Here is a 13,850-nt window from a genome sequence, read left to right as displayed (position 1 = left end):
CAGCGTGACTGTGAGAGAAGTTGACATCAATTGTTTTCATTTCACTGCCCGTTATCTAGTTCTTTTACCAAAACATTCCAGCTTGCTTCAAACTAGCACAATCACTCTTTGTCAAATGTGCTGTCTTAGCTTTCACCTTGGCAGGTGCCAAGATGGCATGTGCAGCGACAGACTTTGATAAGTCTACTGGTGGGTTTGAATTACTGGGGGTCTGGTCTGAGGCCTGTGAGTTCAGATCTGCCTTAGAGGTAGTGTCTTTTTTGTCTGCTGCCTGGGGATTAAAACCGGCTGCACTCGTGTTATTAGTTGAGAGAACATCTTGGATTTGATTATTTCCCTGTACTCCTGGGAATCCTGCCATGTTGTCATTCCCAATAGGAACATTGGCAGCTGTATAAGGTTAACTCTTCAGAGGAAGTAACCCTGAATCTGACCCTAGGGGTCTTGGCCCCTCCCCAGGGGTGGGCCACACTCCAGGTGATGGTTAGCCCTCTCCCTCCCACTTCCTGTCCTATAAAAGAGAGGGGCTTCCTGCTTCTCTCGCTCTCGCTCTCGCTTTGCTCCCTCTCAACACACACACACACTGCATACCAGCACACCACGTGGCAGCCACGAGGCAGATCCATACCACCACATTACTCAAATTGTATTTATCCCTTTTGTATTTAGCTGTTTTTCCCATCCCTATCCTTTGTAAACTTCCCTACCTCCAATACCTTTTCTAAGTTATTGTTAAACTTTTCCTTTTAACTTCCAAATCGAGTGAGATTGATTTATTTGGGTGTGCTCATCTCTCTCTCTCCCTATATCTAATCCCCATCTTTGGGAAAGGAGGGGGAAGAGGGGAGGGCACTCTATAAATTGTTATTGGGTCTATCAAGTTTATTAGAGTCTCTGGGAACTTGCATTAGAACCCAAGAAAATTTATTTGGCGTCTCAACGTGAGGCTAGGTAGAAAGAATTATTTCAGAGAAGATTTGGAAGTTAAAAAATGTATATTCTAAGAGTGTTAATCATTCAGGCTTTTGGATGGCTGTTTTGGTCCTGGGTGTTGAAGTTTATAAGTTACCATGTCTTCTGGATAGTCGTTGATATGGTCTGGGAATACTCTAAGAATTTGCCTGTCCGAGTCTATGCCTATTTCCTGAATTCTGTTAGTAATCTCACTGTGTTTAGAAATGTTTCTGGAACATGAAATCACTCTGAGTATGTCTGTTGGGACACAGAAGCTCCAGATATTTTGGAGGAGAAATGGCACTGGATAATAGTTATTTCACTGTGTTTAAATGTGGTTCAAGGAATTTACATTGTAGCTCTGAGCTGGAACACGTGGAGAGCTCGTGTGGACGCCACCATTAGGACGCTTAGGGGGAGGGGTGGCTCACACTGCTCTGGCTGCAGCTGCGGGGGGTGGGTGACAGGTCAGACCGGCCCGACCGGTCAGGCAGCCCCGAGCACAGGCACCGCCCCTAGCACGGCTCCGCCCCGAACTCCGCCCCAGGTACCACCCAGAGCAGCCCCGCGGACCCCGCCACCACAGCACAGCCCTGCCTACCTCACTCTCATCACCACGTGGCAAATTAGAACACAGACACCTTCCACAGACACAGATCCAGGGCAAGGGACCTATTCGGGAACCAGCACCCCCCAGCAACAGCAATCAGCTGGAAATGGACCTGATAATGGAGTTATCTTTATCAGCTCCACACCCAGAAAGGAAATCAGGCACACAAGGCAGGAGTATGCAAGGGCAAATGGTCAGTCCCTTTTAGCCTGGCTTTTGAGATGTTGGGATGCAGGAGCAGAAACTGTGGACCTAGATCAGAGAGAGGCAAAGCAATTGGGATCCTTGTCAAGGGATGGGGGTGTAGATAAAGAGCTGGGGAGACTGGATGGCACCTACTCACTTTGGGCCAGGCTTCTCATAGCTGTGAGATACAGATACCCCCCTAAGGATGACATGATTTTCCATCCCCTTAAATGGACAGGTATGGAACAGGGTATCTCATACCTGAGGCAAATGGCTGTACAGGAGATAATCTATGGAGATGGCCAGATGCCCTCAGACCCCGATGATGTCTTAAAGAAACTGACCCAGTGTGCTCCTTCCACATATGCCCCTACACTGGGAGCACTGCTGCTGGGCAGAGACCCCAACAACCTTCCCACAATCAGAGAGTTTGTGAATGATCTGAGACAATTTGAAGATAGTTTGTCTAGGAAGACATTAATTGCAGCTGTAGAAACCCTTACTCAGGAGATGAACGATCTGAAAGCCTCTGTCTCTGAACTGCAGAAGGCAGAGGACGACTGCTCTTCACCTTCAGAATGGGTGCAAGTCTCAGCTGTCAGGAATACATGCCGCCGTACTCCTCCTCCTCCCATAGGAGACCAGCCCAGAGCAGACAGGGGACACACAGGGGTTCACTTTGGAGAACACTGTGTGAACATGGGGAAAGCATGGACAGATGGCATGGCCAGCCCACCTCAGCTCTATGGGCCAGAGTAAGGGAACTGCAGGGGACAAACACAGGGAATAACTCCTCCAGAATAGGGGTTGCCCCAGTGTCCTGCAGGCAGCCCTCTCGTCCAAGGGGTGGTGAGGTCAGTAACTCAGGTCCATGTGCCTCATGCGGTCACACTGCTGAGCATTAGAGGTGTCCTGTCTCCAGCCAGGCAGAGGCCAGGGATAACAGAGTATATTGGGACATGTTTGTGAAATAGCCTGGCACTTCTGAAGCTGAGAAGTACAGAGCATTAGTAGACACCGGTGCCCAATGCACTCTGATCCACTCCAGCCACAGGGGGACAGAAACTATTACAATTTCAGGAGTCACAGGGGGGTCTCAGGAGTTGACTGTGCTGCAGGCTGAGATAAGCCTCACCGGGAATGTGTGGGAGAAGCACTCCATTGTAACTGGCCCTGATGCACCTTGCATCCTGGGGATCGACTTTCTCCGGGAAGGGTACTTTAAAGATCCGAAAGGGAACAAGTGGGCATTTGGCATAGCAGCTGTAGAGACAGACGATAAAGAGCAGCTGTCTGTCATGCCTGGCCTGTCAGATGACCCTTCCATGGTTGGTACCCACAAGGTGGAAGATGTTAAGTTACCCATTGCTTCTCATGTAGTTCATTGTAGGAAATACCACACCAACAGAGACTCCCTGCTACCCATACAGCAGCTGATTCACCACCTGGAGCAGCAGGTTGTCATCAGCAAGAGCCACTCACCCTTCAACAGCCCGATATGGCCAGTGCGGAAGGAGAATGGGGAATAGAGACTTACTGTGGACTTCCGAGGCCTGAACAAAGTGACTCCTCCAATCAGCGCAGCTGTGCCTGATATGTTGGAGCTCCAGTATGAACTGGAAACGAAGGAGGCCAAATGGTATGCCACAATTGACATTGCTAATGCTTTCTTCTCCATCCCCATTGCAGAAGAATGTTTGCCTTCACCTGGAGAGGAGTCCAGTACCACTGGAACAGACTGCCTCAAGGGTGGAAGCACAGCCCTACAATCTGCCATAGCATCATCCAGACTGCACTGGAGAAGGGTGGAGCTCCGGAACATCTGCAGTACATTGATGACATCATTGTACGGGGTGAGACAGCAGAGGAGGTCTTCGAGAAAGGTGAGAAGATCATTAATATCCTGTTGGATGCAGGTTTTGCCATTAAGAGAAGCAAAGTGAAAGGGCCTGCCAGAGAGATCCAGTTCCTGGGAGTTCGAATGCAGGATGGCCGATGCCACGTCCCTATGGATGTGGTGAATAAAGTGGCCACTATGGTGGAACCCACTAACCAGAAGCAGACACAATCCTTCCTGGGGTTTGTGGGCTTTTGGAAGATGCACATTCCTGGGTACAGCCAAATTGTGAAACTTCTCTTTGACGTTACAAGAAAGAGGAATAACTTTGAGTGGGGACCTGAGCAGCAGGTGGCATTTGACCAGATCAAACGAGAGGTGGTCCATGCCATGGCCTTGGGACCAGTTCGAACCGGACCAGAGATTAAGAACATTCTCTACACAGCAGCCGGTGAGAATGGTCCTAGCTGGAGCCTATGGCTGAAAGCTCCTGGTGAAACACAAGGCCGCCCACTCGGGTTCTGGAGCAAGGCGTACAAAGGCTCAGAGAGCAATTATACCCCCACAGAGAAGGAGATCCTATCTGCCTATGAGGGAGTTAGAGCTGCCTCTGAGGTGATTGGGATGGAGTCACAACTCCTTTTAGCTCCAAGGCTTCCAGTCCTGACTTGGATGTTTAAAGGGAAAGGTTCGACTCCGCACCATGCCACAGATGCCACTTGAAGTAAGTCAATGGCTCTGATAACTCAGAGGGCTAGGATGGGGACTCTCGAGCATCCAGGCATTGTAGAGGTCATCACCAACTGGCCAGAGGGCACTGACTTTGGAAAGCCAGCAGAAGAGAAGGCAGTGACCCGTGCTGAGGAAGCCCCCCCATACAGTGACCTTCCTTAGGAGGAAAAGGCATATACTCTGTTCACAGATGGATCCTGCCGCCTGTTAGGCAGCAAGAGGAGATGGAAGGCTACTGTCTGGAACCTTACACGCAAGATTGCAGAGGCAAGAGATGGAGAAGGTGAATCCAGCCAGTATGCTGAGGTGAAAGCCATCCAGCTGGCCCTGGACATTGCAGAGTGAGAATAGTGGCCAATGCTATACATCTACACTGACTCATGGATGGTAGCAAATGCCTTATGGGGGTGGCTGAAGGAGTGGAAGAGAAATGACTGGCAGAGAAAAGGGAAGCCTATTTGGGCTGCTGATCTCTGGCAGGATATTTCTGCACTCCTGGACAAACTACCAGTTAAAATCCGACACATCAGTGCTCACATCCCAAAGAGCAGAGCCACTGAAGAACAGCAGCATAACCTCCAAGCTGACTTGGCTGCCCACATCTCCCAGATAGACCTGGACTGGAAACACAAAGGTGAACTGTTCTTAGCTCGGTGGGCACATGACCCTTCTGGTCACCAAGGAAGAGATGCCACACACCAATGGGCCTGAGACAGGTCCATGGACATACCCATGAAGGCCATAACTCAGGTTATCCATGAATGTGACATCTGTGCTGCCATAAAGCAAGCTAAGCACATGAAGCCTTTGTGATATGGGGGACGGTGGTCAAAGTACAGGTATGGGGAGGCCTGGCAGATGGATTACATCACTCTGCCTCGGTCTCGCAGTGGCATGCAGTATGTGTTAACCATGGTAGAGGGAAGCACAGGGTAGCTGGAAACCTACCCAGTACCTCATGCTACTGCCCGTAACACCATTCTGGGCCTGCAGAGCCACATCCTGTGGAGACATGGTACACCAGAGAGAATGGAGTCAGACAACGGGACCCATTTCAAGAACCACCTTGTAAGCAACTGGGCAAAAGAGCATGGGATAGAATGGGTTTACCACATCCCATACTACCCACAAGCTGTAGGAAAGATTGAGCATCACAATGGCCTGCTGAAAACCACCCTGAGGGCTATGGGAGGTGGAACTCTCAAAAACTGGGAGAAGCACCTTGCAGAAGCCACTTGGCTGGTGAACAGCAAGGGATCAGTTAACAGAGCTGGTCCTGCTCAGTCTGCCCTACTGCCCATAGTTGAGGGAGATGGAGTTCCTGTAGTCTGTGAAAGGAATCTACTGGGAAAGACTGTGTGGGTTGCTCCCGCCTCTGGTGGGGGAAAACCTATCAAAGGAGTGGTATCTGCAGAGGGTCCTGGTCACACATACTGGGTAATGCTGGAAACTGGTACTATCGAGTGTGTCCTTCAGAGAAATCTCTCTTTAGCTGAAAAGGTTTGAAATCTCAGAGTTGATTCCATATGTTCCAGATATTCCAGGTTATCTTGTATTATGGTTGTATAATAGTTGTATAATATTTGTATTATAGTTGTGTAATACTTGTATTATAGTTCATAAGGGGTTACAAGTTGTTTTTGTAGTTATACCCTCACCACAACACGGCGTCCAACAGAACCTACATCACAGCAGCAGCTATCCAGAGTCCTACAGCACTGTATCACAACGAGGCGTCCAACAGAACCCTGCACCTGATTCGTCACTGATGCCCTGCAGTGAGAGACTGTTCCTGATTTCCCTCCAGAGGATGTCTACAGCCATCTCACCTACACCTGTTCCCCTGATGCCATACACCAAGAGACTGTTCCCGATGTTTTCTTCACAGAGGGAAAAGACTCTTTCCTGAGTTCCAACAAGAACTGTTCCTGTTTCAGTGACTCTTCTTCCATGTTCCTGTTCTGCTCACACCTCACCTCACCAATCTGCACCGGACCAGAGAAGCACATCACCTTGGGATACAGCCGGGGACCAAGAAGGACTTTAAAAACTCTTAACCCATGGACACTTTTTCCTATCTTTTGTGAAGAAGACTGTTCGTAGGAAGGTGGAAGTGGTCTAACCAAGGGGTGGGATGTATAGGGTTAACACTCCTGGGGGAGTAACCCTGAACCTGACCCTAGGGGTCTTGGCCCCTCCCCAAGGGTGGGCCACACTCCAGGTGATGGTTAGCCCTCTCCCTCCCACTTCCTGTCCTATAAAAGAGAGGGACTTCCTGCTTCTCTCACTCTCACTCTCGCTTTGCTCCCTCTCAACACACACACACACTGCATACCAGCACACCACGTGGCAGCCACGAGGCAGATCCATACCACCACATTACTCAAATTGTATTTATCCCTTTTTTTATTTTGCTGTTTTTTCCCTTCCCTATCCTTTGTAAAATTCCCTACCTCCAATACCTTTTCTAAGTTATTGTTAAACTTTTCCTTTTAACTTCCAAATCGAGTGAGATTGATTTATTTGGGTGTGCTTATCTCTCTCTCTCCCTATATCGAATCTTTGGGAAAGGAGGGGGAAGAGGGGAGGGCACTCTATAAATTGTTATTGGGTCTATCAAGTTTATTAGAGTCTCTGGAAACTTGCATTAGAACCCAAGACAGCAGCTTTCCCAGAATCTGGGGTGGGAGGTGTAGTGGTAGCTCCTTGCTGTGCCCCTGAGTTATCTTTGTTTTGGTTTGTCTTTTGCCTGGGATACAGACACCTTTCTAGCTCTTAAAGGTATCACACTAGAATTTTTCATACATAACATCAAAATTAATATGAAAATCAAAATTACAAGACCTAAAATCACACTCAACAGAAATGCCACAGTCTGACATGAACAAAATTCTGAACAAGGATCTGCCTGACTTTTAGGTAAGATAACTCTCACGAGGGCTGTAGACAAAGCAGTAGAAGTACTACTTCCATTGCCTGTAATGTTACTGGTAAAGGTCTCAGTACATGGAATCCAATATAGCCAAGGATGAAATCCCCCCAGCTCAAAACAATGGATGTGAGTTTAGCTTTGATCTTCTTCAAAATTACATTAAACAAAAAAGAACCAATTTGATCCAATTATAAACAAGAAAACATAAAATAGGCCAAACAATAGCCCCCACTAAGTAAAACAGCTTCTTTATTAGCTTCATTCTGATTCCCAGAGTCAATTAAAAATCTCTCAAAATTAATTTCCCCCCCATTGGGCACCAAATTAAGGATGTGATGGTTTGGTTGTTCTCTGCTCCCCCACACTTTAGAAATCACCCAGACAATACTCAGCTGGCTCTGGAAATATGAATGAAGCTTATTATTTACAGCTAGCACAATATACAACCAGATATACAACAGTTATATATAAGGTAAAAGACAATACAGAAACATAACTCCCCTCACAGAAACCTGAGTCCCCAGGAGGGGCTATCTACCACCCCAACACCTTCCCCCTACCCCTCTCAACCTTACCCCAGCCCTAAGGAAGAATAGAGGTTTGGCCAGAGGTTAAGAAACAAAGTGGGTTAGCGCAAAATGGACAGTGATGTTAGAGAGATGCAGTTCAGCCAGTAGCCCTAGTGAGAGTGAACAGCGAGAGTGTGAGAGTGGTTATCTAATGTTTTTGTTTCTTGTTCCTATACATCTCAGCAAGACTGTGAGTGAAGTAAACATCACGATTGTTTTCTTTTTACAGCCTGTAATCTAGTTCTTCTCACCAAAACATTCTAGCCTGCTTCAAACTAGCACAGCATCATACTCCAATTTTTCTTACATAATGACAAAATTAATATGAAAATCAAAATTATAAGACCTACGTTCACATATGACAGAAATATCACAGTGAGACATGAATAAAATTCTGAGCAAGGGTCAGCCACCTCAGTCTTAGGCAAGATTACCCTTATTAGGGCTGTAGATAAGAAGTAATACTTCCATTTCCTGTAACATTACTGGTGAATGGCACTGTAATGTTACTTGTAAAAGACTCAGTGACATTAAACTCAATATAGCCAGGGATGAAATCCCCCCAACTCCAAAAAGTGGATGTAAGTTTAGCTTTGATCTTCTTCAAAATTAGATTAAACAGATGGTAACCAATTTGTGCCTAGATCCAATTATAAACAAGAAAACAGAAAATAGGCTAAACAATAGCCTCACTAAGTAAAACAGCTTCATTAGCTTCATTCTGATTCTCAGAGTTAAGTAACAATCACTCAAAATCAATTTGCCCCATGCTGGAGTGCCAAAATAAAGGATATGCTGGTTTGGGTGTTACCAGCACCCCCCACACTTTTGGAAATCATCCAGACTAGACTCAGATGGCTCTGGAAATTGAATGAAGCTTATTATTTACAGCTTAGCACAATATACAAGCAGATATTTAGAGTATATACAGTTATAGACAGAAATATATAAAGTAAAAGGTAATACAGAAACACAACTCCCCTCCCAGAAACCTGAGTCCCCAGGAGGGGCTCCCAACTACCTCTTCACCTTTCTCCTGCCGCTCTCAACCTTACCCTAGTCCCAAGGAAGAACAGAGGTTCAACCACGGGGTTAGGAAGAAATCTTGATGAGTTGAAGAAACGGCAGAGAGGGGTGAGGTTAGAGATGCAATTCATCCAGTTCCCCAGCAGAAGTGATGAGTGTATTATCTATGTTTTGATTCTTATTTTTGTACATCTTAGCAAGCCTATGAACAAGGCAGACAACAGCCTTGTTTTCCCTTCACGGCCTGTAATCTAATTCTTGTCACCAAAACATTCTAGCTAGGCTCAAATTAGCACAATCTACCTCATCAAGCAACAGTCATAGAATCAGCACCCCCAGATCCCTTTCTGTTTGGCTGCTCTCCAGCTACTCCGACCCCAGCTTGTAGCTCTGCATGGGGTTGTTGTGGCCAAAGTGCAGCACCCAGCACTTCAAGCTATTGAACACCATCCCATTGGACTCTGCCCATCTGTGCAGGCGGTCAAGGTCCCGATGCAGAACCCTTCTGCCCTCCATCCCAGCCACATCTGCCTCAGCTTGGTGTCATCTGCAAACTTGCTGATGACTGACTCCATGCCATCATCCAGATCATCTATGAAGATGTTAAAGAGGATGGGGCCCAGCACTGATCCTTGAGGGACACCGCTAGTGACTGGCTGCCAGCTGGATGTGGCACCATTCACCACCACTCTCTGGGCTCATCCCTCCAGCCAGCTCCTAATCCAGCACAGAGTGTTGCTATCCAAGCCATGGGCTGACAGCTTAGCCAGCAGTTTGCTGTGGGGGACAGTGTCAAAGGCCTTGCTGAAGTCCAGATAGACCACATCCACAGGCCTCCCCACATCCACCAAGCGGGTCACCTGATCATAGAAGGAGATCAGGTTGGAGAGGCAGGATCTGCCCTTCCCAAATCCATGTTGACTGGACCTGAGCCCTTGACCATCCCTCAGGTGCACAGTTATTGCCCCCAAGATAACCTGCTCCATCACATTCCCTGGCACTGAGGTCAGGCTGACAGGTCTCTAGTTCCCTGGTTCCTCCATCTGACCCTTCTTGTGGATGGGGATCACGTTGACCATTTTCCAGTCTCCTGGGACCTCTCTGGTGAGCCAGGACTGCTGGAAAATGATGGAGAGTGGCTTGGCCAGCTCAGTTGCCAGCTCTCTCAGCACCTTAGGATCGATCCCATCTGGTCCCATAGACTTGTGGGTGTCCAGGTGGCTCAGCAGGTCCTGAACTAATTCCTCATGAATTTCCAGGGTAACACACCGCTCCCCAACCCCATCCCCCAGTTCAAGAGGCCACTTGCCCTGAACTCCTCCCTCCTTACTGTTGAAAATTGAGGCAAAGAAGGTAATCAGGACCTCAGCCTTTTCCTCATCATCAGTTATAATGTTCCCCTCCTGGTCCAGTAAGGAGTGGAGGCTCTTCTTGCCCTTCTTTTTAGAATTGATAAATTTATAAAAGTGCTTTTTATTATCCTTCACGGAAGTGGCCAGCCTAAGTTATAACTGAGCCTTTGCCTCTCCAATTTTTCTCCTGCATAACATAGCATCATCCTTAAACATGTCAGGAGAAGCTTTCCCATCCTTCCAGAGGCAACACACACTCTTTTTCCCCCCCAGTTCCTTCAGAAGCTGTTTGCTCATCCAGGCTGGTCACCTTCCCCGACGGCTCATCTTTCGGCACATGGGAACTGCCAGTTCCTGTGCCTTCAAGAGCTCCTGTTTAAAGTAGGTCCAACCATCCTGGACCCCTTTGTTCTCAAGGACTGCTGCCCAGGGGACTTTGCAAATAAGTTTCTTGAACAATTTGAAGTTTGCCCTCCGAAAGTCCAAGGTGTGGGTTTTGTTGTAGTGCCTCCCTATCTCCCTGCATATTGAAAACTCCACTATCTCATAGTCACTACACCCCAGGCAGCTTCCCACTGTCACATCTCCCACCAGCCCTTCTCTGTTGGAGAACAGTAGGTCAAGCAGAGCTTGACCCCTAGTAGGCTCACTTAACAGATGAGTCATGAAGCTGTCCTCCATGCACTCTAGAAATCTCCTGGACTGCCTCCTCTCTGCTGAATTACGTTCCCAGCAGATATCTGGCAGGTTAAAGTCACCCACAAGAACAAGATGTGATGATCTTGAGACAGCCTCCAATTGTTTGTAGAACACCTCATCTGCTTCCTCGTCCTGGTTGGGTGGTCTATAACAGACTCCAACCAGGATGTCAGATTTATTAGTCCTCCCTCTGATTTTAACCCACAAGCTCTCAATCCCTTCGTCCTTCACCTCTAGCTCTGTAGCAAGGAGTGACTCCCTAATACACAGAGCCACCCCTCCTCTTCTCCCTTGCCTGTCTCTCCTGAAGAGGCTGTATCCTCCCAGTATAGCACTCCAGTCATGCCCATGCTGGCTGGGCCTGATCCCTTGACCAGCCTGTAGGTGGTTTGTGATGGCACTCAAGATGACCTGTTCCATGACTTTATCTGGCACTGAGGTCAGGCTGACAGGTGTGTAATTTCCTGGTTCCTCCCTCCAAGTCTTCTTGTGAGTGGGCATCACGCTGGCCAGTTTCCAGTTTTCAGGAACCTTTCCAGTGAACCAATCATATGTGCCCATTCAGTCTCTTCTTCAGCCTTTTCAGCTTGCCAGGCTAAGACTGACCCTTAAAGTGTTTCAACAGAATTTATATTACTTCTAGAAGTCTGCCAGTATTAAAGTGGTCCTGTGACCTAAAGACTGACATTATGATTTAGAAAGAGGATAAACAGTAGAAGATTGTGACCAGAGGCCCCAAGCAGCATTTGGAAAGAACCACTGAATAAGCAGTAAGAGACAGCATAGTTAAATCAGAAAGTGAAACAAGAAGATATTTATTTAGAAGTAAGTATCCATGGTCTCATATCACTGCTGAGGAATATTTACCTGTAGAGAAAAAGAGCTTGCAGGAAATAAAATACTGGATATACACCCATAGATATATTTATATTAATGTATTTTTTTATATATGCATATACAATTGTTAGAAGGCATATAGAATGAAAAGCAAAGACATTAATATACTATTCCAGTTATTTTTGTGGAAAATTATACTTCAAAAAATAGGTATTTATAATTTTATAAGAAAGGCTTTACAATTTAAGACTACTAGCCTCAAAAAAAAAAAAAAAAAACCAGAAAAAAATACAAAAGAACAAAAAGCAGAAGGAATAGTGATTTCTTTTGGTCATAGATAGAGGCAGAGTGTTGACTTGAACATCAGAGCCTAACCGTAAGAAAAAAATTGTGCTAGCTGATATAACCACATGACATAAAATCTCTCTAAAGATTACAAGCAGACTGCCTACAAATGAGAAAACAAACTCAGTATTTACCACAATTACAATCATGATCTTTCTCCTGCCTCATGTTTATGTAGAAGTTCTCTCTTGCAGGTGCAATGAAACACTCATTTCCTTACAACTTAGTGTTTGCTATCTGGGACAATACTTGGCCCTAGTTATCTGAACACCATCAGTGTTCCTTAACAGCTTCAATGTCAATATTAACACATTTTTTTATTACTATTAAATTTAGTATATATATATAAATTATATATCTTATGTGACATTTAATTTTGATTATATTTCATTTATTTGTAATAAATTTGATTATATTTCATTTATTTGTAATATGCACAGCCTGGTTCGGCAAGAGAGAAGGACCGAGGCTAGCTCAGCTGAAACACGCTTTCTTGAAGCCTTTTTTCTCCTCCATTTTGAGGCTCTCTCGATCTGAGGAGCCCAGAGGGAGGCAGGGAGTGGCAGGCAGACGCTAAGTGCTCGCAAGAAGGTGAGTCAGAGGGCGGTGCCTGGCGAGCGGCAGATTTAAAATGAGGAGTGGCTACTTCGGCTGAGCGCAGCGCAGCGCGCACCGCTGAAATAAAAAAATAATTAAAAAAAAAAAAGCCACCACACCTAACAACTCCCCTCGGAGCTTCAGGATAGCAGACATGGTTCGAACTAGGTCCAAGCTGTATAATACTTGTAAAACTGTGGGCACCCAAACAGAGCCCACCTGTAGGAATGCAGCGTCCAGACGTCTGGATGTGAGGAGTGTTGAAGCCTGGCACTCGAAGTCGAGGGAGACACAGGCAATGGCTGCATTAGGTGTGAGCAGATGGATTGTCTGCTTAACCTGGTGGCTGAACTCAAGGGAGAGGTGGAACGACTGAAGGCTGAAAGGGAATGTAAAAGACAGCAACATGCTCTGCATTCCCCCTTGCCAGAGGGAGACGAACGGAGCAACCAAGGAGAATGGATGCAGGTGCCTGCCAGAAGGGGCAAGGGAAAACCCTTCCAGCCATCTTCACATCCCCAGCTGCCCTTATATAACAGATATAGGGCACTAGAGGTTGAGTATGAGGTGATCCTGTAGCAAGCAGAAGCATCACCGGCTGGGAGGGCAACTGAGACAAATAATTTACCCCATCGCATCAGAACAAGTACCCAGAAGAAAAAGAGGAGGGTAATTGTTATTGGTGATTCCCTTCTGCAGGGAACAGAGGGTCCCATATGCCGGCCAGACCCCTTCTGGAGCCCGGGTCAGGGATGTTACCAGGAGGCTGCCTACTGTAGTGCAGCCCTCTGATTACTATCCCTTATTAGTTATACAGGCAGGGAAGGATGAGATTAATAACAGAGGGCTAAAAGCTATCAAAAGAGACTTTAAGACACTGGGGAAAGCAGTTGAGGGAGCAGGGGCACAGGTAATCTTTTCATCTATACCCTTAGTTACAGGCTGGAACACAGAGAAGAATAGGAAAGCGTATTTGATGAACAAGTGGCTCAGAGGTTGGTGCATCCAACATAACTTTGGATTCTTTGATCTTGGGGAACTTCATCTTGCCACAGGTCTGCAATCAGCAGATGGGATACAACTATCACAGAAGGGGAGAAGGACCTTGGCACATAAGCTGGCTGGGCTTGTTGAGAGGGCTTTAAACTAGAATGGAAGGGGGAGGGGGTTAAAC

This window comes from Pogoniulus pusillus, chromosome Z (genome assembly GCF_015220805.1).
Source record: "Pogoniulus pusillus isolate bPogPus1 chromosome Z, bPogPus1.pri, whole genome shotgun sequence".
NCBI lineage: Eukaryota > Metazoa > Chordata > Aves > Piciformes > Lybiidae > Pogoniulus > Pogoniulus pusillus.
The sequence above is the reverse complement of the archived record's forward strand: the minus strand, read 5'-3'. Positions refer to the sequence as shown.